A 26,160-nucleotide genomic window follows, 5' to 3' on the forward strand; every position below is an offset into this window, starting at 1 on the left:
CATTTTGGAAGATCAAATTTGAATGCAGAATATAAGATTAAAGGCATGATTCTTGGCAGTGCGGAGGAACATAGGGATCTCGGGGTTCATGTGCAGAGATCCCTCAAAGTTGCCACCTAACTTGATAGAGTTGTTAAGAAGGCTTATGGTTTGCAGGGTGGTTGAGTTTAAGAGCCGCAAGGTTATTCTGCAGATCTATGGAGTCCTGGTTAGACCACACTTGGAATATTGTGTTCAGTTCTGGTCACCTCATTATAGGAAGCAAGTGGAAGCTTTAGAGAGGGTGCGGAGGAGATTTACCTGAACGTTGCCTGACTGGAGGGCATGTTTTGTGAAGAAAAGTTGAGGGATCTAGGGCTTTTCTCATTGGAGTAAAAAAGGATGAAAGTTGACTTGATTGAGGTGTACAAGATTGTGAGAGACATGAATAGAGTGGATCACCAGAGACATTTTTCTGAGGGCCGAAATGGCTATCATGAGGAAGCATAATTTTAAGGTGATTGGAGGAAGGTTTAGGGGAGATGTCAGAGGTAGGTTCTTTACACAGACAGTGGTGGTAGTAGAGTCAGATATATTAGGGACATTTAGCGACTCTTGGATAGGCACATGGATGATAGTAAAGTGAAGGGTTATGTAGGTTAGTTTGATCGCAGAGTAGGATGAAAGGTCGGCACAACGTTGAAGGCCATAGGGTCTGCACTCTGCTGTACCGTTCCATATTCTATGTACCATCAGACTGATCGTACCAAACAAAAACACAGGGGAAATAAAATACTCAGCACCTCAAGAAGCAGCGTGGATCTAGAAACAGCGTTACTGTTGTTGTGTTCGAACTGGAAGAAGTTAGAAACACAGTAGGTTTTGGGGGTTGAGTGACAAAAGGACAAAAGGATTGGGCTGTCACATGGTCGGAGAAGGAAGACATTAAATGATAAAATGCCTGATAGGCAGAGCCAAAGGGAGATCTAACTGGATAAATAAAGAGAGAAGTGAACAGTTGCCATCCAAATACATAGGTGAGAGTAAATCAAGACTAAAATTGAGAGATGAGGCACTGTTTCTAAAGCGTTTATTGTGCAGTTAAAGTCTTACACCTAAACTTTGCTTCACAGATGATGCTTAGTCTGCTGAGAATTTCCACTATCCATAATATAGATGGATAGCGGCATCTTAAAAGATGATCAGTGAATTATTAACTATAATACATTGATATAAAATCATTTGTCGGTGGCCTGGTATGATTTCAATCACAGTCAACAGTTCCTGTCATATCTCCAACCATGACCAAACCAATCAGCAGCCTCTTCTCATGCTGTATAAATTGTTGTTCCCTTTCTAAGTTTGGTTTCTTGCATCCCTGTCCTGATAAAGTATTTATTATTCAATATTCATGGATCTTTAGGAAGGATGTTGTTAAACTTGGAAAGGTAAAGCAATGACTTACAAGGATGTTGTCAGGGTTGGAGGGTTTAGAGTCATAGACTTGTACAGCACAGAAACAGACTCATTGGTCCAATCATCCATGCCGACCAGATATCCTACCTAGTCTAGTTCCATTTGCCAGCACTTGGCCCATATCCCTCTAAACCCTTCCTATTCATATACCCATCCAGATACCTTTTAAATGTTGTGATGTTGTCCCAGTCTCCATCACTTCCTCTGGCAGCTCATTCAATGCACGCACCACCCTTGGTGTGAAAAAAGCTGCCCCTTAGGTCCCTTTTAATGTTTTCCCCTCTCACCCTAAACCTATGCCTTCTAGTTCTACACTCCCCCACCCCAGGGAAAAGACCTTGTCTATTCAGGCAAAAGTGAGGACTGCACCAACTGCAGGTTCACCATCAAACCCACTGACAAATGCGGTAGTTTGGAGATCGGACCTCTGTGTTGCAGAGGCTGAACGCCAACTCTCTGACACCACGTCCTACCTCCCCCTTGACCACGACCCCCATCAGGCCAAAATCACTTGCACTGTCTGTACCGTCATTGCCTCCAGTGGTCTCCCCTACACTGCCTCCAAACTCGTTGACCCCAGCTCCACACTGCCTGCTCCCCAAGATCCACAAGCCCAACTACCCTGACCAACGCATCATCTCAGCATGCTCCTGCCCACTGAGCTCATCTCGTCCTACCTTGACTCCATCCTCTCTCCTTTCATTCAAGGACGTCCCACCTACATTCGTAACACCAACCATGCCCCTCATCTATTCAGCAACTTCCAGTTCCCCAGCCCCCTGCACTTTATCTTCATTATGGACATGCAATACTTATACACACCCATACCCCACAAGGATGGCCTCCAGGCCCTCTGCTTCTTCCTCTCCAATAGACCCATTCAGTCTCCCTCCACCAATACCCTCCTCCACCTCACCGAACTGGTCCTCACCCTTAATAACTTTCCCTTTAACTCCTCCCATTTCTTCTAAATCCAGGGGGGTGGCCATGGGCACCCAGATGGGCAGCAGCTACACCTGCCTCTTTGTCGGCCACGTCAAACACTCCCTCTTCAGTACCTACACCGGCACTGTGCCCCAACCTTTCTGCTGTTACATCAATAACTGCATTGGTATAGCGTTCTGCACCCGGGCTGAACTGGAGCAGTTCATCGACTTCACCCACAACTCCCACCCTGCCCTCACTTGGTCTCTGTCGGACACCTCCCTTCCTTTCTTGACTCTCCATTTCCATCTCTGGTGACAGTCTCCAGACAGACGTTTACTACAAACCCACAGACTTCCATAACACCTCTCCCCACCCAGTATCCTGCAAGAACTCCAACCCCTTCTCCGAATTCCTCCGCTTCTGCTGCATTTGCACAGATGAGGAGACATTCCATTCCCAAAACTCCCAGATTATGATCAATCTGCTTTTCCCCCTCCCTGTCATCCAGACAGCCCTCCACCACATCTCCTCCATTCCCCATTCCCCATTCCACCACTCCCCCTCCAAATGCAATAAAGGCTTGGTTCCCCTTGTCCTCACCTATCACCCCATCAGTCTTCGAATCCAATGCATTATCCTTAAACACATTCGCCAACTCCAATTAGATCCCAGCACCAAGAAAATCTTCCCCTCCCGACCCCTCTCTGCCTTCCACAAGCACCCATTCCCTTCAACTGTCCTTGGCTTGTGCCACTTTCCTCACCAATCCCGCCAAACACTCAGGCACCTTCCCCTGCAACCTGAAAAGATGCAACACCACCCTCCTCACCTCCATCCAGGGCCCCAAACAGTCCTTCCAGGTGAGACAGAGGTTCACCTATCTCTCTTCCAACCTAGTTTACTGTATCCGGTACCCCTGATGTGGTCCTCTCAACATCGGAGAGACCAATGTAAACTAAGGGAAACTTTCACCCAGCATCACAGCCGGGCCCATAAGGGCCAATCTGACCTCCCAGTCACTACCCATTTGAATTCTCCTTCCCACTCCCTCTCTGATATGACCATCCTTGGCCTCCTCCATTGCCGCAGTGAATCAGACTGCAAATTAGAGGAACAATTGGGGGCAGCATGGTGGTTAGCACTACTGCCTCACAGCACCAGGGACCCAGGTTCGATTCCAGCCTCGGTGGTTGTCTGTGTGGAGTTTGCATATCCTCCCTGTGTCTGCGTTTCCTCCCACTGTACAAAAATGTGCGGGTGAGGTACATTGGCCAAGCTAAATTGCCCGAAGTGTTCAGGGATGTGTAGATTAGGTGCATTAATCAGGGGTAAATGTAGAATAATAAGGTAGGGGAATGGGTCCAGGTGGGAAACTCTTCAGAGGGTTGGTGTGGACTTGTTGAGCTGAATGGCCTGCTTCCACACTGTAGGGATTCTATGATTTTATAACATCTCATCTTCCTCTTGGGCAGCCTGCATCCTGGAGGACTCAACATTGAGTTCTCGAATTTCAAAGAACCTCCCTTCTCATCCCCCCCCCCCCCTCTTCCCAGACCCTCTCCCCTCCCTCACATTCCCCTCATTGACTCTTCCTTCCCTCCCATTGACCAACCAGATCGTACCCTCTACCTGCCTTCACCTACCCCCACCCCGTCACCATCCTGCTCCCCCCCTCCAACCCATTTTATATGCAGCTCACCCCACACCCAGTCCCACTTCTGAAGAAGGGTTGAACCTGAAACGTTGACTTCTCCACCTCCTGACGTTATCTGGCTTGCTGCGATCTTGCAGCCCCCTGTTTGTCTACCCATACAGAAAGACTGGCAAATGATAACAGAAACGACCTAGAAACAGACACAAGGAAGGCACACAGGGAGTAGGATGTCATAAGCAGCTGGAGTATAAAATACACAATGAAAGGAGGAGCATTGGCGTACATTGGGTTTTACCAAATCAGTGAACAGTGGGAAAATACAGCTTAGTAAAGGTCCTCAATTATCCCAAGAATGTTATAATTAGCCTCAGAACATGTTGGGATAGGGAGGTAAGAAATGACAGGTTCTCCTGCACATCCATGGTGCCAGATCAGTGTGACTGTTGTATGAACCAAAGTGGGTGTGATTGAAATCGTGCCCAAGTCTTAATCTGCTCTGACCATTGCAGCTGTTCCAATTTCACAACCGCTTATGCACGTGCTCCAGATTTTACACCAACTTGTCACTAAAGTTACAGTGGAAGGGCATGAGGGAAAATACCAGGAAAATCATACACCTTTGTATCTGCATTCCCCCAGTGCCCACACCGCCCCCCCCCACCTCTTTCCCCAACCCCATCTCCAGCATCTCTACATCTGCCCAGGTTAGATCATGTAGGTCAGACCGAGGATCGAGTCTGGCAACGTCCTGAACCACACTGTGGCACTGAGAATCCTCAAGGAATAAATCAGAATACTGTTTCCATGGACTGCCCTCATCCTGCCTAAGCTCCGATTATAGCAGTAACTGTTGAAAATTGTGAGAAACGAAGCTCAGTCACTTCAATAATTTCAGTCCGAGACAAGATCTGAATCAGTAGTGTCATTTATTTTGCTCTTGCAAGAGGGGTGTGGTGTCTACTGTGTACAAAGGCAGTCACACACACACACTGAATTCAACGAGTACACGATATTTATATAATTTGGTCCTCTTCCATTGCTCCTCCCCTGTTTACATCTCCCACTTCTCTAAGACCGGCGCCCATTACTCTTGTTCATCTCTTGCCTTATCCAGCCTTGTCTGTGACAAAATGCTTATGTCTGGCCTCACAAGGCCGTTTGACCACATCCTGCTGTGCTCCATTGTTAGGTATATCCTCCTTCACCACCATCTGTTTCCCTAACTTGTTATGAACTTATGACCTCATGACCTCTTGATTGTGGTTTGCTCTTGTTTTTGCAGAAACGGGAAATAGATGCTTATAACTACTGTTTGTACAGGCATATCTAGCTTAACCCCCTCCCCTCACAGCACCTTATCTATTTGTCTGTAACATCTACCATTGTTTGCAGGCACATTTCATTCTTGTATGCACATTTTAGCTAATACAAAAACAATTATGTATTTCCTTCACATAGTTTTCATTCTTGTTGACTCAGCTTGTGGCTGCAACAATTATACACTGGTGTGAGTTCTTGCATAAGTAATTATGATTGCAGAAGTAACACTACTTTACCTTTATCCCACAAAATGTATAAATCAAAAGTGCTGCAGGAACTCAGCAGATGTGGTGGCATGTGTGAAGAGTGAAACAGAGGTCATGTTTCGGGTCCGTGAAGAGTTATTGGAAGTGAAGTGTTAACTCTGTTTCTTTCTCTGTACTTGCAGTCTAACCTGCTGAGTTCCTCTAGCACACTCACTATTTATTTCACATCTCCATCATCCACAAAACCTTGCTTCTTTTTGAAAATATTGCACACATATTGCCATGTCAGGAGAATATTTTGCCAAACTATTGTCATATACTAACATTAAATTGACGACTGACAAGATTTAAAGGAATCCCCATAGAACAAGCAGACACAAGAAAGTCAGATCAGTAACTTTCAATATTGAATCAATGGAGGGGAATACAAATTGTTCAGGAACTCTGAAATCTGTATTTGATAAACAGACATCATTTGTAGCAATGTTAAGAAATTCAGTTGAGAATAATTGGTCATCATTTTCTAAACAGAGAGAGTTATCTATTTCCGTCCTCATCCATAAATATTTTATATCCATTGAAGTTGGCTAACCTGGGATAGGGTTGAGGTCAAGATTAGAGTGGTGCTGGAAAAGCACAGCAGGTCAGGCAGCATCCGAGCAGCAGGAAAATTGACATTTTGGCCAAAAGCCTTTCACCAGGAAGGGACAGGGTTAGGATTAGGCTAACTCTAACTTTAAACCTATTGCAAGTGAAGCTCCTATTAACAGATATTTCTTCTTTAGACTGTCGAATAATTTTCATTGTGTCATTTGCAGAAGGAATGAAGGGAAGCCATAAGTTGTTTTCAGAGCTATACTTTGTTGTTTTGTTCATAAATAAGTTGCAGACACTGTGTCTCCCTAGCAGGGTCTGAACAAAGGGCAAGTAATCAAAACTAATTATGCTTGAAGTGTTACTAATGGCTCACAATTTACCTCGTGCAGTGAACAATGGGATTTGACTTGATATGTAGACGGTTAACCTTTGGTGTAAATGGGGACATACTAACATTCTTGCATAACTCCTGGAGCCCTGGCTAAAGGGATGGAAACCAATTGTCTTACAAGTAACTCATCCAGGAGCACTGACATTAACAGCCACTCACTTCTCCTGACCTTTGGTGGAGTTAGCTATAACCTTTGATTTGCTTCATTCTGATAAGAACGTAATTACTGTTCTAATTAGTCTGCTGGAAACAAAGGCCTGCTAATATCATAGCCAGGCGCCAGGCTTCAAGTCTTAAAACTCTGGTTTCTGAGAAGAATTTGATATTCATGTGAAAAGTGGACCAACTTAATTTACTACAACATAAAAACTACAAAATGGAATTCTGCCACAAAATGCTGCTGCCAGTTTGTTGCTACACTATAAAAAAACCCACTACTGGACACTGACTTTCCGTATTCAGACAACAATGACCTGAATTAATGGGCCCTGACCAGACACATAGAATAAAAATCTAGTTACAAATAGGGACATACTAATATTCTTATTTAACTCCCAAGGTGAATACTGGAGCCCTATTTATAACTTACAAAAAGACGAATAAGGAATTCTTAATTGTAAGCTCTGTCAATTCCTCCAAATTCATTTACTTCCCATGTATGCTTGGTGTGTGTGTGTGTCTGTGTGTGTCTGTGTGTGTGTCTGTGTGTGTGTGTGTGTGTGTGTGTCTGTGTCTGTGTGTGTGTGTGTGTGTGTCTGTGTCTCTCTGTGTGTGTGTGTGTCTGTGTCTCTGTGTGTGTATGTGTGTCTGTGTCTCTGTGTGTGTGTGTGTGTGTGTGTGTGTGTGTAGGAACAGTCAGTCCCTAGGTTTGAAGTTAAAAATCACACAACACCAGGTTATAGTCCAACAGGTTTATTTGGAAGCACTCACTTTCAGAGCACTAATTACATTCAACATCATAAGACACAGAATTTGTAGCAAAAGACTACAGTGTCATGCAATTAAAACAATACATTGAACAAACCTAGATTGCTGTAAAGCTTTTCATCTTAACAGACTTAACAACAATCTAGGTTTGTTCAATATATCATTTCAGTTGCATGACACTGCGATCTTTTGCTATAAATTCTGTGTCTTATGATCCTGCTCCACAATCACCTGATGAAGGAGCGTCGCTCCGAAAGCTAGCGTGCTTCCAATTAAACCTGTTGGACTATAACCTGGTGTTGTGTGATTTTTAACTTTGTCCATCCGAGTCCATCACTGGCTCCATCACCCCTAGGTGTGAATACATTGATACGACATACTTGTGTTTTAAACCCTAAAGATAGTTTGTTCTGTGTCATTTAACAATTGGATTTCATGAACAAAGGGTATGGGAGCAACACACCACGGTCGATTACAAAAGAAAAATGGCGTAAAACAACAAAAAACACCCTCTGTGACAGATGGAAGAAAAGTAAAGGAATTTAATTTCCCTCTCTGCCTCATCCCTGAACTCCTTCAGTCTCACTTTAGAGTTTTCAGAAAAAAAACATAATTCTGGTTTCTGTTTAATTTATGTTCCCCTATAGATGGTTTGGTTGAAATAGTTATTTTGCATTCCCTCACTTCAGCCATTTCTGCTGCATTTCTGGGAAACACAAATGTCACCAAAGGAATATAGTCGGTCAGGATCGCATTGTGTAGAGAGTATAATAAAGGGGAGTAATTTTATGGCATTTTCCTTATCTGAGCCTCCCATACATTTTTAGGTCAATGACCCTGAGAAATATTTGACAGCAGAAGAAGCAGAAATAACTTGAGGTGGATAGAGCTGAATGTTTGAGAAAGAGGAAAGTAATCGTTGAGGATTGAGAGCCTGAATCAAGATGGGACAAAGAGGAGTGTGCATGAGAGAGAGAGAGAGAGAGAGAGAGAGAGAGAGAAAGAGAGAGACAGAGACAGAAAGAGACTCCTGCTCAAGTTTCATGCACTCATTCATTATTAAGTCCTGTGGTGATTGACAAATTACTTTTGTGACTCCACAGGGAAGGAGAGTCTTGAGTAATTCTTGATGGAGTTTGTGCCAGGTTCTGCCCACTGAAACTTGGGCAGAATGTGGGCAGACCCAGACAAATGGGGCCTCTGCTGATCCCGTCAGTTACCGTGCCAGATTTGGAGAAACCTCAAGGCAATTTCCAGCACTCAACTCAGCATGAGTCAACACTTTTGGGAGAAAATTGGAAGGGGAAAACAAAGTGAAATGCACCTTGAACTCTGTGGCGTACACAGTTAGTGTATGCCAATGAAAAGTGAAAACTCATGATTGAATTACCTCCTGGTCTTGTGGGATCTTGCTGGATTGTCACAGCTATCAGATCAGGATAGGGTTTGGCATTAAAGGTGAACAAAATATGGGTATATGGATAATGTAACATATTGCATACCCACCTTTAAATGTCCACTATCTCATTCTACCTTTACATTGCCCATGTTGCTGCGCTCTTTGTAAGACATTCCAGGTTTTAGATGACGCTTAATTTTTTTCCTGCTAAATATTGAGAAGTCCAAGTGCAATATCTGTGATCTCACCATCAAACACTGTATCTCCCTTACCTTTCACATTCCCCCCTTGTCTGTTTGCAACCTCAACATTCCTCTCCCCCAAATTAAACTTGCAACCATTATCAGCAAACAACCAGGCTTTTCATCCTTATTCATAAGAAAGACATTGGCGAAGCAGCTGAAGATGGTTGGGCCGAGGACCCTACCCTGAGGAACTCCTGCAGAGATGTCCTGGAGCTGAGATGACTGACCTCCAAGAGCTCATGCTGTAAAGTTGTTGAACGTAGTGTTGAACCCAGAAGGTTGTAAAGCGCCTCACAGGGAAACGTTCCTCCAGCCTACATTGTGTTGACTAGAACTCTGCAACAGGCTGAGGACAGAGATGTTAGCACAAGCCATCGGAAAGGGACATAGAGGCAGAAGCCATCACAACATTTAAGCCTGTAATTAGATGAACATGTGAACTGCTACAGAATACAAGGGCTATGGACAAAGTGTTGGGAAATGGGAGGAGTTGGATAAATGGCTGGCATGGACATGATGGACCAAGAGGCCTCTCTCTGTGCTGTATAAACTGTCTGATCCTCCAATTAAAGATGGTATATTGAACGAGCAAGTGATTAGAAGGTTGGGGTCCTTCTGGGGGTTGATCGGAGGAGTTCTGCAAAGAGATCATGCAATGTGTAATGTGGTGTTTGTGGAAGTGTGTCAGTGAGTGTGATGTAGTGTTTGTGTACGACTATCAGTGAGTGTGATGTGTTTGTGTAAGTGTGTCTGTGAAAGTGATGTTGTGTTTGTGTAAGTGTATCAGTACATATGATGTCGCGTTTGTGTAAAGGTGTTAGTGACTATGATGCATTGTTTGTGTAAGTGTGTCAGTGAGTGCAATGTGGTGTTTGTGTAAGTATGTCAGTGAGTGTAATGTAGTGGTTGTGTACGTGTGTCAGTGAGTGTGATGTGGTGTTTGTGTAAGTGTGTCAGTGATATGATGTAGTGTTTGTGTAAATGTGTCAGTGAGTGTGATGCAGTGTTTGTGTAGGTGTGTCTGTCAGTGTAATGTGGTGTTCGTGTAAGTGTGTCAGTGAGAATGATGCGTTTTAGTGGAAGTGTGACAGTGAGTGTGATGTGGTGTTTGTGTAAGTGTGTCAGTATGTGTGATGTGATGTTTGTGTAAGTGTGTCAGTGAGTGTGATGTGGTGTTTGTGTAAGTGTGGCAGTAAGTGCGATGAGGTGTTTGTGTAAGTGTGTCAGTGAGTGTGATGGGGTGTTTGTGTAAGTGTGGCAGTCAGTGTGATGTACTGTTTGTGGAAATGTGTGAATAAGTGTGATGCGGTGTTTGTGTAAGTGTGTCAGTGAGTATGAGGCAGTGTTTGTGGAAGTGTGTCAGTGAATGTGATGCGGTGTTTGTGCAAGTGTGTCAGTAAGTGCGATGTGGTGTTTGTGGAGATGTGTCAGTGAGTGTGATGAGGTGTTTGTGGAAGTGTGACAATGAGTATGATGTGGTGATTGTATAAGTGTGTCAGTGAGTGTGATAGGAGATTTGTGTAAGTTTGTCAGTGAGTGTAATGTGGTGTTTGTGTAAGTGTGTCAGTGAGGGTGACGTGGTGGTTGTGTAAGTGTGTCAGTGAGTGTAATGCAATGTTTGTATAAGCGTGTCAGTGAGTGTGATATTGTGTTTGTGAAAGTGTGTCAGTGAGTGTGATGTGATGTTTGTGTAAGTGTGTCAGTGAGTGTGATGTGGTGTTTGTGTAAATGTGTCAGTGAGTGTGATGCAGTGATTGTGGATGTGTGTCAGTGAGTGTGATGTAGTGTTTGTGTACGACAATCAGTGTGATTCAGCGTTTGTGTAAGTGTGTCTGTGAAAGTGATGTTGTGTTTGTGTAAGTGTGTCTATATGTATCATGTGGTGTTTGTGTAAGTGTGTCAGTGAGTGCAATGTGGTGTTTGCATAAGTGTGTCAGTGCTTATGATGCTTTGTTTATGGAAGTGTAATCAGTGAGCGTGATGCAGTGTTTGTGTAAGTGTGTCAGTGAGTGTGATGTTGTGTTGGTGGAAGTATGTCAGTGAGTATGATGCGGTGTTTGTGGAAATGTGTCAGTAAGTGTGATGTGGTGTTTGTGTAAGTGTGTCAGAGAGTGTGATGTGTTAGTTGTGTAAGTTTGTCAGTCAGTGCGATGTGGTGTTATGTATAGGTGTGTCAGTGAGTGTGATGTTGTGTTTGTGTAAGTGTATCAGTAAGTGTGGTGTGGTGTTTGTGTAAGTGTGTCAGTGAGTGTGATGTGGTGTTTGTGTAAGTGTGTCAGAGAGTGTGATGTGGTAGTTGTGTAAGTTTGTCAGTGGGTGTGATGTGGTGTTTGTGTAAGTGTGTCAGAGAGTGTGATGTGGTAGTTGTGTGCGTTTGTCAGTGAGTGTGATGTGGTGTTTGTGTAAGTGTGTCAGTGAGGGTGACGTGGTGGTTGTGTAAGTGTGTCAGTGAGTGTAATGCGATGTTTGTGTAAGCGAGTAAGTGAGTGTGATGTGATGTTTGTGTAAGTGTGGCAGTGAGTGTGATGTGGTGTTTGTGGAAGTGTTTCAGTCAGCGTGATGCAGTGTTTGTGTAAGTGTGTCAGTGAGCGTGATGTGGTGTTTGTGTAAATGTGTCAGTGAGTGTGATGCAGTGTTTGTGGATGTGTGTCAGTGAGTGTGATGTAGTGTTTGTGGACGACAATCAGTGTGATTCAGCGTTTGTGTAAGTGTGTCTGTGAAAGTGATGTTGTGTTTGTGTAAGTGTGTCTGTACGTATCATGTGGTGTTTGTGTAAGTGTGTCAGTGAGTGCAATGTGGTGTTTCCATAAGTGTGCCAGTGCTTATGATGCAGTGTTTATGGAAGTGTAATCAGTGAGTGTGATGCGGTGTTTGTGTAAGTATGTCAGTGAGCGTGATGTTGTGTTCGTGGAAGTATGTCAGTGAGTATGATGCGGTGTTTGTGGAAGTGTGTCAGTGAGTGTGATGCGGTGTTTGTGTAAGCGTGTCAGTGAGTGTGATATGGTGTTTGTGGAAGTGTGTCAGTGAGTGTGATGTGGTGTTTGTGTAAGCGTGTCAGTGAGTGTGATATGGTGTTTGTGGAAGTGTGTCAGTGAGTGTGATGTGGTGTTTGTGTAAGTGTGTCAGTGAGTGTGATGCGGTGTTTGTGTAAGCGTGTCAGTGAGTGTGATATGGTGTTTGTGGAAGTGTGTCAGTGAGCGTGATGTGGTGTTTGTGCATGTGTATTAGTGAGTGTGATAGGAGGTTTGTGGAAGTGTGTCAGTGAGTGTGATGTGATGGTTGTGTAATTGTGTCAGTGAGTGTGATGTGGTGTTTGTGGAGGTGGGTCTGTGAGTGAGATGCGGTGTTTGTGTAAGTATGTCAGTGAGTGTGATGTGATGTTTGCGTAAGTGTGTCAGTGAGTGTGATGCGGTGTTTGTGTAAGTGTGTCAGTGATTATGGTGTGGTGTTTGTGAAAGTGTGTCAGTGAATGTAATGTAGTGGTTGTGTAAGTGTGTCAGTGAGTGTGATGTGGTGTTTGTATAAGTGTGTCAGTGAGTGTGATGCAGTGTTTATGGACGTGTGTCAGTACGTATAATGTAGTGTTTGTGTAAGTGTGTCACTGAGTGTAATGTAGTGTTTGTATAAGTGTGTCAGTGAGTGTGATGCAGAGTTTTTGCAAGTGTGTCTGTGAGTGTGATGCAGTGTTTGTAGACGTGTGTCAGTGCGAATGATGTAGTGTTTGTGTAAGTGTGTCAATGAGTGTGATGTGGTGTTTGTGTAAGTGTGTCAGTTAGTATGATGCTGAGTTTGTGGAATTGTGTCAGTGAGTGGGATGCAGAGTTTGTGCAAGTGTATTAGTGAGTGTGAGGAGGTTTGTGGAAGTTTGTCAGTGAGTGTGATGTGATGGTTGTGTAATTGTGTCAGTGAGTGCGATGTGGTGTTTGTATAAGTGTGTCAGTGAGTGTGATGTGATGTTTGTGTAAGTGTGTCAGTGAGTGTGATGCAGTGTTTGTGGACGTGTGTCAGTACGTATAATGTAGTGTTTGCGTAAGTGTGTCACTGAGTGTAATGTAGTGTTTGTATAAGTGTGTCAGTGAGTGTGATGTGGTGTTTGTATAAGTGTGTTAGTGAGTGCGATGCAGAGTTTGTGCAAGTGTATTAGTGAGTGTGATCGGAGGTTTGTGGAAGTTTGTCAGTGAGTGTGATGTGATGGTTGTGTAATTGTGTCAGTGAGTGTGATGTGGTGTTTGTGGAGGTGGGTCTGTGAGTGAGATGCGGTGTTTGTGTAAGTATGTCAGTGAGTGTGATGAGGTGTTTGTGGAAGTGTGACAGTGAGTGTGATGTGGTGCTTGTATAAGTGTGTTATTGAGTGATAGGAGATTTGTGGAAGTTTGTCAGTGAGTGTGGTGTGGTGTTTGTGTAAGTATATTAGCAAGTTTGGTGTGTTGTTTGTGTAAGTGGGTCAGAGAGTGTGATGTGGTGGTTGTGTAAGAGTGTCAGTGAGTGTGATGCGGTGTTTGTGGAAGTTTGTCAGTGAGTGTGATATGGTGTTTTTGTAAGTGTGTCAGTGAGTGTGATGTGGTGTTTGTGTAAGTGTGTCTGTGAAAGTGATGTTGTGTTTGCGTAAGTGTGTGTACGTATGATGTGGTGTTTGTATAAGAGTGTCAGAAAGTGCGATGCGGTGTTTGTGTAAGTGTGTCAGTGAGTGTGGTGAGGTGTTTGTGGAAGTGTGAAAATGAGTGTGATGTGGTGATTGTATAAGTTTGTCAGTGAGTGTGATGTACTGTTTGTGCAGTTGTGTCAGTGTTTATGTAATGTGGTGTTTGTGTAAGTGTGTCAGTGAGTGTGATGCGGAGTCTGTGCAAGTGTATCAGTGAGTGTGTTGCAGTGTTTGTGGATGCGTGTCAGTACGTATAATGTAGTGTTTGTGTAAGTGTGTCACTGAGTGTAATGTAGTGTTTGTATAAGTGTGTCAGTGAGTGTGATGCAGAGTTTTTGCAAGTGTGTCTGTGAGTGTGATGCAGTGTTTGTAGACGTGTGTCAGTGCGAATGATGTAGTGTTTGTGTAAGTGTGTCAGTGAGTGTGATGTGGTGTTTGTGTAAGTGTGTCAGTTAGTATGATGCTGAGTTTGTGGAATTGTGTCAGTGAGTGGGATGCAGAGTTTGTGCAAGTGTATTAGTGAGTGTGAGGAGGTTTGTGGAAGTTTGTCAGTGAGTGTGATGTGATGGTTGTGTAATTGTGTCAGTGAGTGCAATGTGGTGTTTGTATAAGTGTGTCAGTGAGTGTGATGTGATGTTTGTGTAAGTGTGTCAGTGAGTGTGATGCAGTGTTTGTGGACGTGTGTCAGTACGTATAATGTAGTGTTTGCGTAAGTGTATCACCGAGTGTAATGTAGTGTTTGTATAAGTGTGTCAGTGAGTGTGATGTGGTGTTTGTATAAGTGTGTTAGTGAGTGCGATGCAGAGTTTGTGCAAGTGTATTAGTGAGTGTGATAGGAGGTTTGTGGAAGTTTGTCAGTGAGTGTGATGTGATGGTTGTGTAATTGTGTCAGTGAGTGTGATGTGGTGTTTGTGGAGGTGGGTCTGTGAGTGAGATGCGGTGTTTGTGTAAGTATGTCAGTGAGTGTGATGAGGTGTTTGTGGAAGTGTGACAGTGAGTGTGATGTGGTGCTTGTATAAGTGTGTTATTGAGTGATAGGAGATTTGTGGAAGTTTGTCAGTGAGTGTGGTGTGGTGTTTGTGTAAGTATATCAGCAAGTTTGGTGTGTTGTTTGTGTAAGTGGGTCAGAGAGTGTGATGTGGTGGTTGTGTAAGAGTGTCAGTGAGTGTGATGCGGTGTTTGTGGAAGTTTGTCAGTGAGTGTGCTATGGTGTTTTTGTAAGTTTATCAGTGAGTGTGATGTCGTGTTTGTGGAAGTGTGTCAGTGAGGGTGACGTGGTGTTTGTGTAAGTGTGTCAGTGAGTGTAATGCGATGTTTGTGTAAGCGTGTCAGTGAATGTGATATGGTGTTTGTGGAAGTGTGTCAGTGAGTGTGATGTGGTGTTTGTGTAAGTGAGTCAATGAGTGTTATGTAATGTTTGTGGAAATGTGTCAGTGAGTGTAGAACATAGAACATAGAAAAATACAGCGCAGTACAGACCCTTGGGCCCTCGATGTTGCACCGATCCAAGCCCTCCTAACCTACACTAGCCCACTATCCTCCATATACTGGATTAGTGGTGCTGGAAGAGCACAGCAGTTCAGGCAGCATCCAACGAGCAGCGAAATCAACGTTTCGGGCAAAAGCCCTTCATCAGGAATAAAAAAAGCCTATCCAATGCCCATTTAAATGTCCATAAAGAGGGAGAGTCCACCACTGATACTGGCAGGGCATTCCATGAACTCACATCCTTCTGAGTAAAGAATCTACCCCTAACGTCTGTCCTATACCTACCACCCCTTAATTTAAAGCTGTGTCTCCTAGTAACAGCTGACTCCATACGCGGAAAAAGGTTCTCACTGTCAACCCTATCTAAACCCCTAATCATCTTGTACACCTCTATCAAATCACCCCTAAACCTTCTTTTCTCCAATGAAAACAGCCCCAAGTGCCTCAGCCTTTCCTCATACGATCTTCCTACCATGCCAAGCAACATCCTGGTAAACCTCCTCTGCACTCGTTCCAGTGCCTCCACATCCTTCCTATAGTATGGCGACCAAAACTGCACACAATACTCCAGATGCGGCCGCACCAGAGTCTTATACAACTGCAACATGACCTCAGGACTCCGGAACTCAATTCCTCTACCAATAAAAGCCAGTACACCATATGCCTTCTTCACCGCACTATTTATCTGGGTGGCAACTTTCAGAGATCTGTGTACATGGACACCAAGATCCCTCTGCTCATCCACAGTACCAAGTAGCCTACCATTAGCCGAGTAATCCATCTTCTTGTTACTCCTACCAAAGTGAATGACTTCACACTTAGCTACATTGAACTCCATTTGCCACCTTACTGCCCAGCTCTGCAACTTATCTATATCGCGCTGTAACCTGCCACATCCTTCTTCGCTGTCCACTACTCCACCGACTTTCGTATCATCCGCAAACTTGCTCACCCAGCCTTCAAGCCCCTCCTCCAGGTCATTTATAAAAATGACAAACAGCACTGGTCCCAAAACAGATCCTTGTGGAACACCGCTAGTAACTGCACTCCAAGATGGACCTTTACCATCAACTACTACCCTCTGTCTCCTTCCAGCCAGCCAATTCCTAATCCAAACCTCTAATGCACCCTCAATGCCATACCTCCGTAGTTTTTGCAGTAGCCTACCATGGGGTAACTTATCGAATGTCTTACTAAAATCCATATACACCACATCTACTGCTTTACCCTCGTCCACTTCCTTAGTCACCTTCTCAAAGAACTAATGATGTAATGTTCGTGTACGACAATCAGTGAGTGTGATGTGGTGTTTGTGTAAGTGTGTCTGTGAAAGTGATGTTGTGTTTGTGTAAGTGTGTGTACGTATGATGTGGTGTTTGTGTAAGAGTGTCAGAAAGTGCGATGCGGTGTTTGTGTAAGTGTGTCAGTGAGTGTGGTGAGGTGTTTGTGGAAGGGTGAAAATGAGTGTGATGTGGTGATTGTATAAGTTTGTCAGTGAGTGTGATGTGCTGTTTGTGCAGTTGTGTCAGTGTTTATGTAATGTGGTGTTTGTGTAAGTGTGTCAGTGAGTGTGATGCGGAGTTTGTGCAAGTGTATCAGTGAGTGTGTTGCAGTGTTTGTGTAAGTGTGTCAGTACAAATGATGTAGTGTTTGTGTAAGTGTGTCAGTGAGTGTGATGCGATGTTTGTGCAAGTGTGTCAGTGAGTGCGATGTGTTTGTATAAGTGTGTCAGTGAGTGTGATGCGGTGTTTGTGTATGTGTGTCAGTGATTATGGTGTGGTGTTTGTGAAAGTGTGTCAGTGAGTGTAATGTAGTGGTTGTGTAAGTGTGTCAGTGAGTGTGATGCGGTGTTTGTGTAAATGTGTCAGTGAGTGTGATGTGGTGTTTGTATAGGTGTGTCAGTGAGTGTGATGCAGTGTTTGTGGACGTGTGTCAGTACGTATGATGTAGTGTTTGTGTAAGTATGTCAGTGAGTGTGATTCAGAGATTTTGCAAGTGTGTCTGTGAGTGTGATGCAGTGTTTGTAGACGTGTGTCAGTACGTATGATGTAGTGTTTGTGAAAGTGTGTCAGTGAGTGTAATGCGATGCTTGTGTAAACATGTCAGTGAGTGTTTGTGCAAGTGTATTAGTGAATGTGATAGGAGGTTTGTGGAAGTTGTCAGTGAGTGTGATGTGATGGTTGTGTAATTGTGTCAGTGAGTGTGATGTGGTGTTTGTGGAGGTGGGTCTGTGAGTGAGATGCGGTGTTTGTGTAAGCGTGTCAGTGAGTGTGATGCGATGTTTGTGCAAGTGTGTCAGTGAGTGCGATGTGGTGTTTGTATAAGTGTGTCAGTGAGTGTTATATGATGTTTGTGGACGTGTGTCAGTGAGTGTGATGCAGTGTTTGTGGACATGTGTCAGTTAGTATGATGCTGAGTTTGTGTAAGTGTGTCACCGAGTGTATTGTAGTGTTTGTGTAAGTGTGTCAGTGAGTGTGATGCAGTGTTTGTGTAAGTGTGTCAGTTAGTATGATGCTGAGTTTGTGGAAGTGTGTCAGTGAGTGGGATGCAGAGTTTCTGCAAGTGTATTAGTGAGTGTGAGGAGGTTTGTGGAAGTTTGTCAGTGAGTGTGATGTGATGGTTGTGTAATTGTGTCAGTGAGTGTGATGTCGTGTTTGTGGAGGTGGGTCTGTGAGTGAGATGCGATGTTTGTGTAAGTGTGTCAGTGAGTGTGATGTGATGTTTGTGTAAGTGTGTCAGTGAGTGTGATGTGATGTTAGTGGAAGTGTTTTAGTCAGCGTGATGCAGTGTTTGTACACACGTGTCAGTACGTATGATGTAGTGTTTGTGTAAGTGTCTCAGTGAGTGTGATGCAGTGCTTGTGGAAGTGTGTCAGTTAGTATGATGCGGAGTTTGTGGAAGTGTGTCAGTGAGTGTGATGTAATGTTTGTGTAAGTGTGTCAGTGAGTGTGATGTGATGTTTGTGGAAGTGTGTCTGTGAGTGTGATGCGTCGTTTGTGCAAGTGTGTCAGTGAGTGTGATGCAGTGTTTGTGTAAGTGTGTCAGTGAGTGTGATGTGATGTTTGTGGAAGTGTGTCAGTGAGTGTGATGCGTTGTTTGTGCAAGTGTGTCAGTGAGTGTGATGCAGTGTTTGTGTAAGTGTGTCAGTTAGTATGATGCTGAGTTTGTGTAAGTGTGTCAGTGAGTGTGATGCGGAGTTTGTGCCAGTGTGTCTGTGAGTGTGATGCAGTGTTTCTAGATGTGTGTCTGTGCATATGATGTAGTGTTTGTGTAAGTGTGTCAGTGAGTATGATTCACAGTTTGTGCAAGTGTGTCAGTGAGTGTGATGCAGTGTTTGTGTAAGTGTGTCAGTTAGTATGATGCGAAGTTTGTGGAAGTGTGTCAGTGAGTGTGATACTGTGTTTGTCTGCAAGTTTATCAGTGAGTGTGATAGGAGGTTTGTGTAAGTCTGTCAGTGAGTTGATTTGGTGTTAGTGTAAGTGTGTCAGTGAGTGTGATGTGGTGTTTGTGTAGGTGGGTCTGTGAGTGAGATGCGATGTTTGTGTAAGTGTGTCAGTGAGTGTGATGTGATGTTTGTGTAAGTGTGTCAGTGAGTGTGATGTGATGTTTGTGGAAGTATTTCAGTCAGCGTGATGCAGTGTTTGTGTAAGTGTGTCAGTGAGTGTGATGTAGTGTTTGTGGACGTGTGTCAGTCCGTATGATGTAGTGTTTGTGAAAGTGTGTCAGTGAGAGTAATGCGATGTTTGTGTAAGCATGTCAGTGAGTGTGATGTGATGTTTGTGTAAGTGTGGCAGTGAGTGTGTTGTGGTGTATGTGGATGTGTTCCAGTCAGCGTGATGCAGTGTTTGTGTAAGTGTGTCAGTGAGTGTGATTTGGTGTTTGTATACGTGTGTCAGTGAGTGTGATGCAGTGTTTGTGGACGTGTGTCAGTACGAATGATGTAGTGTTTGTGTAAGTGTGTCAGTGAGTGTAATGTAATGTTTGTGTAAGTGTGTCAGTGAGTGTGATGCGTAGTTTGTGCAAGTGTGCCAGTGAGTGTGATGCAGTTTTTGTGGATTTGTGTCAGTACGTATGATGTAGTGTTTGTGTAACTGTGTCTGTGAGTGTGATGTGGTGTTTGTGTAAGTGTGTCAGTGAGTGTGATGCGGTGTTTGTGGACATGGGTCTGTGAGTGAGATGCGATGTTTGTGTAAGTGTGTCAGTGAGTGTGATGCGGTGTTTGTATAAGTGTGTCAGTGAGTATGATGCGGTGTTTGTGGAAGTCTGTCAGTGAGTGCGATGTGATGTTTGTATAAGTGTGTCAGTGAGTGTGATGTGGTATTTGTGTAAGTGTGTCAGCGATTGTAATGCGGTGTTTGTGTAAGTGTGTCCGTAAGTGTGATGTAGTGTTCTTGGAGGTGTGTCAGTGAGTATGATGTAGTGTTTGTGTAAGTGTGTCAGTGAGTGTAATGCGATGCTTGTGTAAACATGTCAGTGAGTGTGATGCAGAGTTTTTGCAAGTGTGTCTGTGAATGTGATGCAGTGTTTGTAGACGTGTGTCAGTACGTATGATGTAGTGTTTGTGAAAGTGTGTCAGTGAGTGTAATGCGATGTTTGTGTCAGCATGTCAGTGAGTGTGATTTGGTGTTTGTATACGTGTGTCAGTGAGTGTGATGCAGTGTTTGTGGACATGTGTCAGTATGAATGATGTAGTGTTTGTGTTAGTGTGTCAGTGAGTGTAATGTAGTATTTGTGTAAGTGTGTCAGTGAGTGTGATGCGTAGTTTGTGCAAGTGTGTCTGTGAGTGTGATGCAGTATTTGTAGACATGTGTCAGTACGTATGATGTAGTGTTTGTGTAAGTATGTTAGTGAGTGTGATGCGTAGTTTGTGCAAGTGTGTCAGTGAGTGTGATGCAGTATTTGTGGATTTGTGTCCATACGTATGATGTAGTGTTTGTGTAAGTGTGTCTGTGAGTGTGATGTGATGTTTGTGTAAGTGTGTCAGTGAGTGTGATGTGGTGTTTGTGCAATTGTGTCAGTGAGTGTGATGTGGTGTTTGTGAACATGGGTCTGTGATTGAGATGCGGTGTTTGTGTAAGTGTGTCAGTGAGTGTGATGCGGTGTTTGTAGGCGTGTGTCAGTACGTATGATGTAGTGTTTGTGAAAGTGTGTCAGTGAGTGTAATGCGATGCTTGTGTAAACATGCCAGTGAGTGTTTGTGCAGGTGTATTAGTGAGTGTGATAGGAGGTTTGTGGAAGTTGTCAGTGAGTGTGATGTGATGGTTGTGTAATTGTGTCAGTGAGTGTGATGTGGTGTTTGTGGAGGTGGGTCTGTGAGTGAGATGCGGTGTTTGTGTAAGTATGTCAGTGAGTGTGATGCGATGTTTGTGCAAGTGTGTCAGTGAGTGCGATGTAGTGTTTGTATAAGTGTGTCAGTGAGTGTGATGCGATGTTTGTGCAAGTGTGTCAGTGAGTGCGATGTGGTGTTTGTATAAGTGTGTCATTGAGTGCGATGTGGTGTTATGTATAGGTGTGTCAGTGAGTGTGATGCAGTGTTTGTGTAAGTGTGTCAGTGAGTATGATGCGGTGATTGTGGAAGTGTGTCAGTGAGTGTGATGTGGTGTTTGTATAAGTGTGTCAGTGAGTGTGATGTGGTGTTTGTATAAGTGTGTCAGTGCGTATGATGCAGTGATCGTGGAAGTGTGTCAGTGAGTGTGATGCAGTGTTTGTGTAATTGTGGCAGTAAGTGCAATGTGGTATTTGTGTAAGTGTGTCAGTGATATGATGTAGTGTTTATGTAAATGTGTCAGTGAGTGTGATGCAGTGTTTGTGTAGGTGTGTCTGTGAGTGTGATGCAGTGTTTGTGTAGGTGTGTCTGTCAGTGTAATGTGGTGTTCATGTAAGTGTGTCAGTGAGTATGATGCGTTTTGTGGAAGTGTGACAGTGAATGTGATGTGCTGTTTGTGTAAGTGTGTCAGTATGTGTGATGCGATGTTTGTGTAAGTGTGTCAGTATGTGTGATGTGATGTTTGTGTAAGTGTGTCAGTGAGTGTGATGTGGTGTTTGTGTAAGTGTGGCAGTAAGTGCGATGAGGTGTTTGTGTAAGTGTGTCAGTGAGTGTGATGGGGTGCTTGTGTAAGTGTGGCAGTCAGTGTGATGTACTGTTTGTGGAAATGTGTGAATAAGTGTGATGCGGTGTTTGTGTAAGTGTGTCAGTGAGTATGAGGCAGTGTTTGTGGAAGTGTGTCAGTGAATGTGATGCGGTGTTTGTGCAAGTGTGTCAGTAAGTGCGATGTGGTGTTTGTGGAGATGTGTCAGTGAGTGTGATGAGGTGTTTGTGGAAGTGTGACAATGAGTATGATGTGGTGATTGTATAAGTGTGTCAGTGAGTGTGATAGGAGATTTGTGTAAGTTTGTCAGTGAGTGTGATGTGGTGTTTGTGTAAGTGTGTCAGTGAGGGTGACATGGTGGTTGTGTAAGTGTGTCAGTGAGTGTAATGCAATGTTTGTATAAGCGTGTCAGTGAGTGTGATATTGTGTTTGTGAAAGTGTGTCAGTGAGTGTGATGTGATGTTTGTGTAAGTGTGTCAGTGAGTGTGATGTGATGTTTGTGGAAGTATTTCAGTCAGCGTGATGCAGTGTTTGTGTAAGTGTGTCAGTGAGTGTGATGTAGTGTTTGTGGACGTGTGTCAGTCCGTATGATGTAGTGTTTGTGAAAGTGTGTCAGTGAGAGTAATGCGATGTTTGTGTAAGCATGTCAGTGAGTGTGATGTGATGTTTGTGTAAGTGTGGCAGTGAGTGTGTTGTGGTGTATGTGGATGTGTTCCAGTCAGCGTGATGCAGTGTTTGTGTAAGTGTGTCAGTGAGTGTGATTTGGTGTTTGTATACGTGTGTCAGTGAGTGTGATGCAGTGTTTGTGGACGTGTGTCAGTACGAATGATGTAGTGTTTGTGTAAGTGTGTCAGTGAGTGTAATGTAATGTTTGTGTAAGTGTGTCAGTGAGTGTGATGCGTAGTTTGTGCAAGTGTGCCAGTGAGTGTGATGCAGTTTTTGTGGATTTGTGTCAGTACGTATGATGTAGTGTTTGTGTAACTGTGTCTGTGAGTGTGATGTGGTGTTTGTGTAAGTGTGTCAGTGAGTGTGATGCGGTGTTTGTGGACATGGGTCTGTGAGTGAGATGCGATGTTTGTGTAAGTGTGTCAGTGAGTGTGATGCGGTGTTTGTATAAGTGTGTCAGTGAGTATGATGCGGTGTTTGTGGAAGTCTGTCAGTGAGTGCGATGTGATGTTTGTATAAGTGTGTCAGTGAGTGTGATGTGGTATTTGTGTAAGTGTGTCAGCGATTGTAATGCGGTGTTTGTGTAAGTGTGTCCGTAAGTGTGATGTAGTGTTCTTGGAGGTGTGTCAGTGAGTATGCTGTAGTGTTTGTGTAAGTGTGTCAGTGAGTGTAATGCGATGCTTGTGTAAACATGTCAGTGAGTGTGATGCAGAGTTTTTGCAAGTGTGTCTGTGAATGTGATGCAGTGTTTGTAGACGTGTGTCAGTACGTATGATGTAGTGTTTGTGAAAGTGTGTCAGTGAGTGTAATGCGATGTTTGTGTCAGCATGTCAGTGAGTGTGATTTGGTGTTTGTATACGTGTGTCAGTGAGTGTGATGCAGTGTTTGTGGACGTGTGTCAGTATGAATGATGTAGTGTTTGTGTAAGTGTGTCAGTGAGTGTAATGTAGTATTTGTGTAAGTGTGTCAGTGAGTGTGATGCGTAGTTTGTGCAAGTGTGTCAGTGAGTGTGATGCAGTATTTGTGGATTTGTATCCATACGTATGATGTAGTGTTTGTGTAAGTGTGTCTGTGAGTGTGATGTGGTGTTTGTGTAAGTGTGTCAGTGAGGGTGACGTGGTGTTTGTGTAAGTGTGTCAGTGAGTGTAATGCAATGTTTGTATAAGCGTGTCAGTGAGTGTGATATTGTGTTTGTGAAAGTGTGTCAGTGAGTGTGATGTGATGTTTGTGGAAGCGTGTCAGTGAGTGTGATGTGGTGTTTGTGTAAATGTGTCAGTGAGTGTGATGCAGTGATTGTGGAGGTGGGTCTGTGAGTGAGATGCGGTGTTTGTGTAAGTGTGTCAGTGAGTGTGATGCGATGTTTGTGCAAGTGTGTCAGTGAGTGCGATGTGGTGTTTGTATAAGTGTGTCAGTGAGTGCGATGTGGTGTTATGTATAGGTGTGTCAGTGAGTGTGATGCAGTGTTTGTGTAAGTGTGTCAGTGAGTATGATGCGGTGATTGTGGAAGTGTGTCAGTGAGTGTGATGTGGTGTTTGTATAAGTGTGTCAGTGAGTGTGATGTGGTGTTTGTATAAGTGTGTCAGTGCGTATGATGCAGTGATTGTGGAAGTGTGTCAGTGAGTGTGATGCAGTGTTTGTGTAATTGTGGCAGTAAGTGCAATGTGGTATTTGTGTAAGTGTGTCAGTGATATGATGTAGTGTTTATGTAAATGTGTCAGTGAGTGTGATGCAGTGTTTGTGTAGGTGTGTCTGTGAGTGTGATGCAGTGTTTGTGTAGGTGTGTCTGTCAGTGTAATGTGGTGTTCATGTAAGTGTGTCAGTGAGTATGATGCGTTTTGTGGAAGTGTGACAGTGAATGTGATGTGCTGTTTGTGTAAGTGTGTCAGTATGTGTGATGCGATGTTTGTGTAAGTGTGTCAGTATGTGTGATGTGATGTTTGTGTAAGTGTGTCAGTGAGTGTGATGTGGTGTTTGTGTAAGTGTGGCAGTAAGTGCGATGAGGTGTTTGTGTAAGTGTGTCAGTGAGTGTGATGGGGTGTTTGTGTAAGTGTGGCAGTCAGTGTGATGTACTGTTTGTGGAAATGTGTGAATAAGTGTGATGCGGTGTTTGTGTAAGTGTGTCAGTGAGTATGAGGCAGTGTTTGTGGAAGTGTGTCAGTGAATGTGATGCGGTGTTTGTGCAAGTGTGTCAGTAAGTGCGATGTGGTGTTTGTGGAGATGTGTCAGTGAGTGTGATGAGGTGTTTGTGGAAGTGTGACAATGAGTATGATGTGGTGATTGTATAAGTGTGTCAGTGAGTGTGATAGGAGATTTGTGTAAGTTTGTCAGTGAGTGTGATGTGGTGTTTGTGTAAGTGTGTCAGTGAGGGTGACATGGTGGTTGTGTAAGTGTGTCAGTGAGTGTAATGCAATGTTTGTATAAGCGTGTCAGTGAGTGTGATATTGTGTTTGTGAAAGTGTGTCAGTGAGTGTGATGTGATGTTTGTGTAAGTGTGTCAGTGAGTGTGATGTGATGTTTGTGGAAGTATTTCAGTCAGCGTGATGCAGTGTTTGTGTAAGTGTGTCAGTGAGTGTGATGTAGTGTTTGTGGACGTGTGTCAGTCCGTATGATGTAGTGTTTGTGAAAGTGTGTCAGTGAGAGTAATGCGATGTTTGTGTAAGCATGTCAGTGAGTGTGATGTGATGTTTGTGTAAGTGTGGCAGTGAGTGTGTTGTGGTGTATGTGGATGTGTTCCAGTCAGCGTGATGCAGTGTTTGTGTAAGTGTGTCAGTGAGTGTGATTTGGTGTTTGTATACGTGTGTCAGTGAGTGTGATGCAGTGTTTGTGGACGTGTGTCAGTACGAATGATGTAGTGTTTGTGTAAGTGTGTCAGTGAGTGTAATGTAATGTTTGTGTAAGTGTGTCAGTGAGTGTGATGCGTAGTTTGTGCAAGTGTGCCAGTGAGTGTGATGCAGTTTTTGTGGATTTGTGTCAGTACGTATGATGTAGTGTTTGTGTAACTGTGTCTGTGAGTGTGATGTGGTGTTTGTGTAAGTGTGTCAGTGAGTGTGATGCGGTGTTTGTGGACATGGGTCTGTGAGTGAGATGCGATGTTTGTGTAAGTGTGTCAGTGAGTGTGATGCGGTGTTTGTATAAGTGTGTCAGTGAGTATGATGCGGTGTTTGTGGAAGTCTGTCAGTGAGTGCGATGTGATGTTTGTATAAGTGTGTCAGTGAGTGTGATGTGGTATTTGTGTAAGTGTGTCAGCGATTGTAATGCGGTGTTTGTGTAAGTGTGTCCGTAAGTGTGATGTAGTGTTCTTGGAGGTGTGTCAGTGAGTATGATGTAGTGTTTGTGTAAGTGTGTCAGTGAGTGTAATGCGATGCTTGTGTAAACATGTCAGTGAGTGTGATGCAGAGTTTTTGCAAGTGTGTCTGTGAATGTGATGCAGTGTTTGTAGACGTGTGTCAGTACGTATGATGTAGTGTTTGTGAAAGTGTGTCAGTGAGTGTAATGCGATGTTTGTGTCAGCATGTCAGTGAGTGTGATTTGGTGTATGTATACGTGTGTCAGTGAGTGTGATGCAGTGTTTGTGGACGTGTGTCAGTATGAATGATGTAGTGTTTGTGTAAGTGTGTCAGTGAGTGTAATGTAGTATTTGTGTGTGTCAGTGAGTGTGATGCGTAGTTTGTGCAAGTGTGTCTGTGAGTGTGATGCAGTATTTGTAGACATGTGTCAGTACGTATGATGTAGTGTTTGTGTAAGTATGTTAGTGAGTGTGATGCGTAGTTTGTGCAAGTGTGTCAGTGAGTGTGATGCAGTATTTGTGGATTTGTGTCCATACGTATGATGTAGTGTTTGTGTAAGTGTGTCTGTGAGTGTGATGTGGTGTTTGTGTAAGTGTGTCAGTGAGGGTGACGTGGTGGTTGTGTAAGTGTGTCAGTGAGTGTAATGCAATGTTTGTATAAGCGTGTCAGTGAGTGTGATATTGTGTTTGTGAAAGTGTGTCAGTGAGTGTGATGTGATGTTTGTGGAAGTGTGTCAGTGAGTGTGATGTGGTGTTTGTGTAAATGTGTCAGTGAGTGTGATGCAGTGATTGTGGATGTGTGTCAGTGAGTGTGATGTAGTGTTTGTGTACGACAATCAGTGTGATTCAGCGTTTGTGTAAGTGTGTC

This window comes from Chiloscyllium punctatum, chromosome 19 (genome assembly GCF_047496795.1).
Source record: "Chiloscyllium punctatum isolate Juve2018m chromosome 19, sChiPun1.3, whole genome shotgun sequence".
NCBI lineage: Eukaryota > Metazoa > Chordata > Chondrichthyes > Orectolobiformes > Hemiscylliidae > Chiloscyllium > Chiloscyllium punctatum.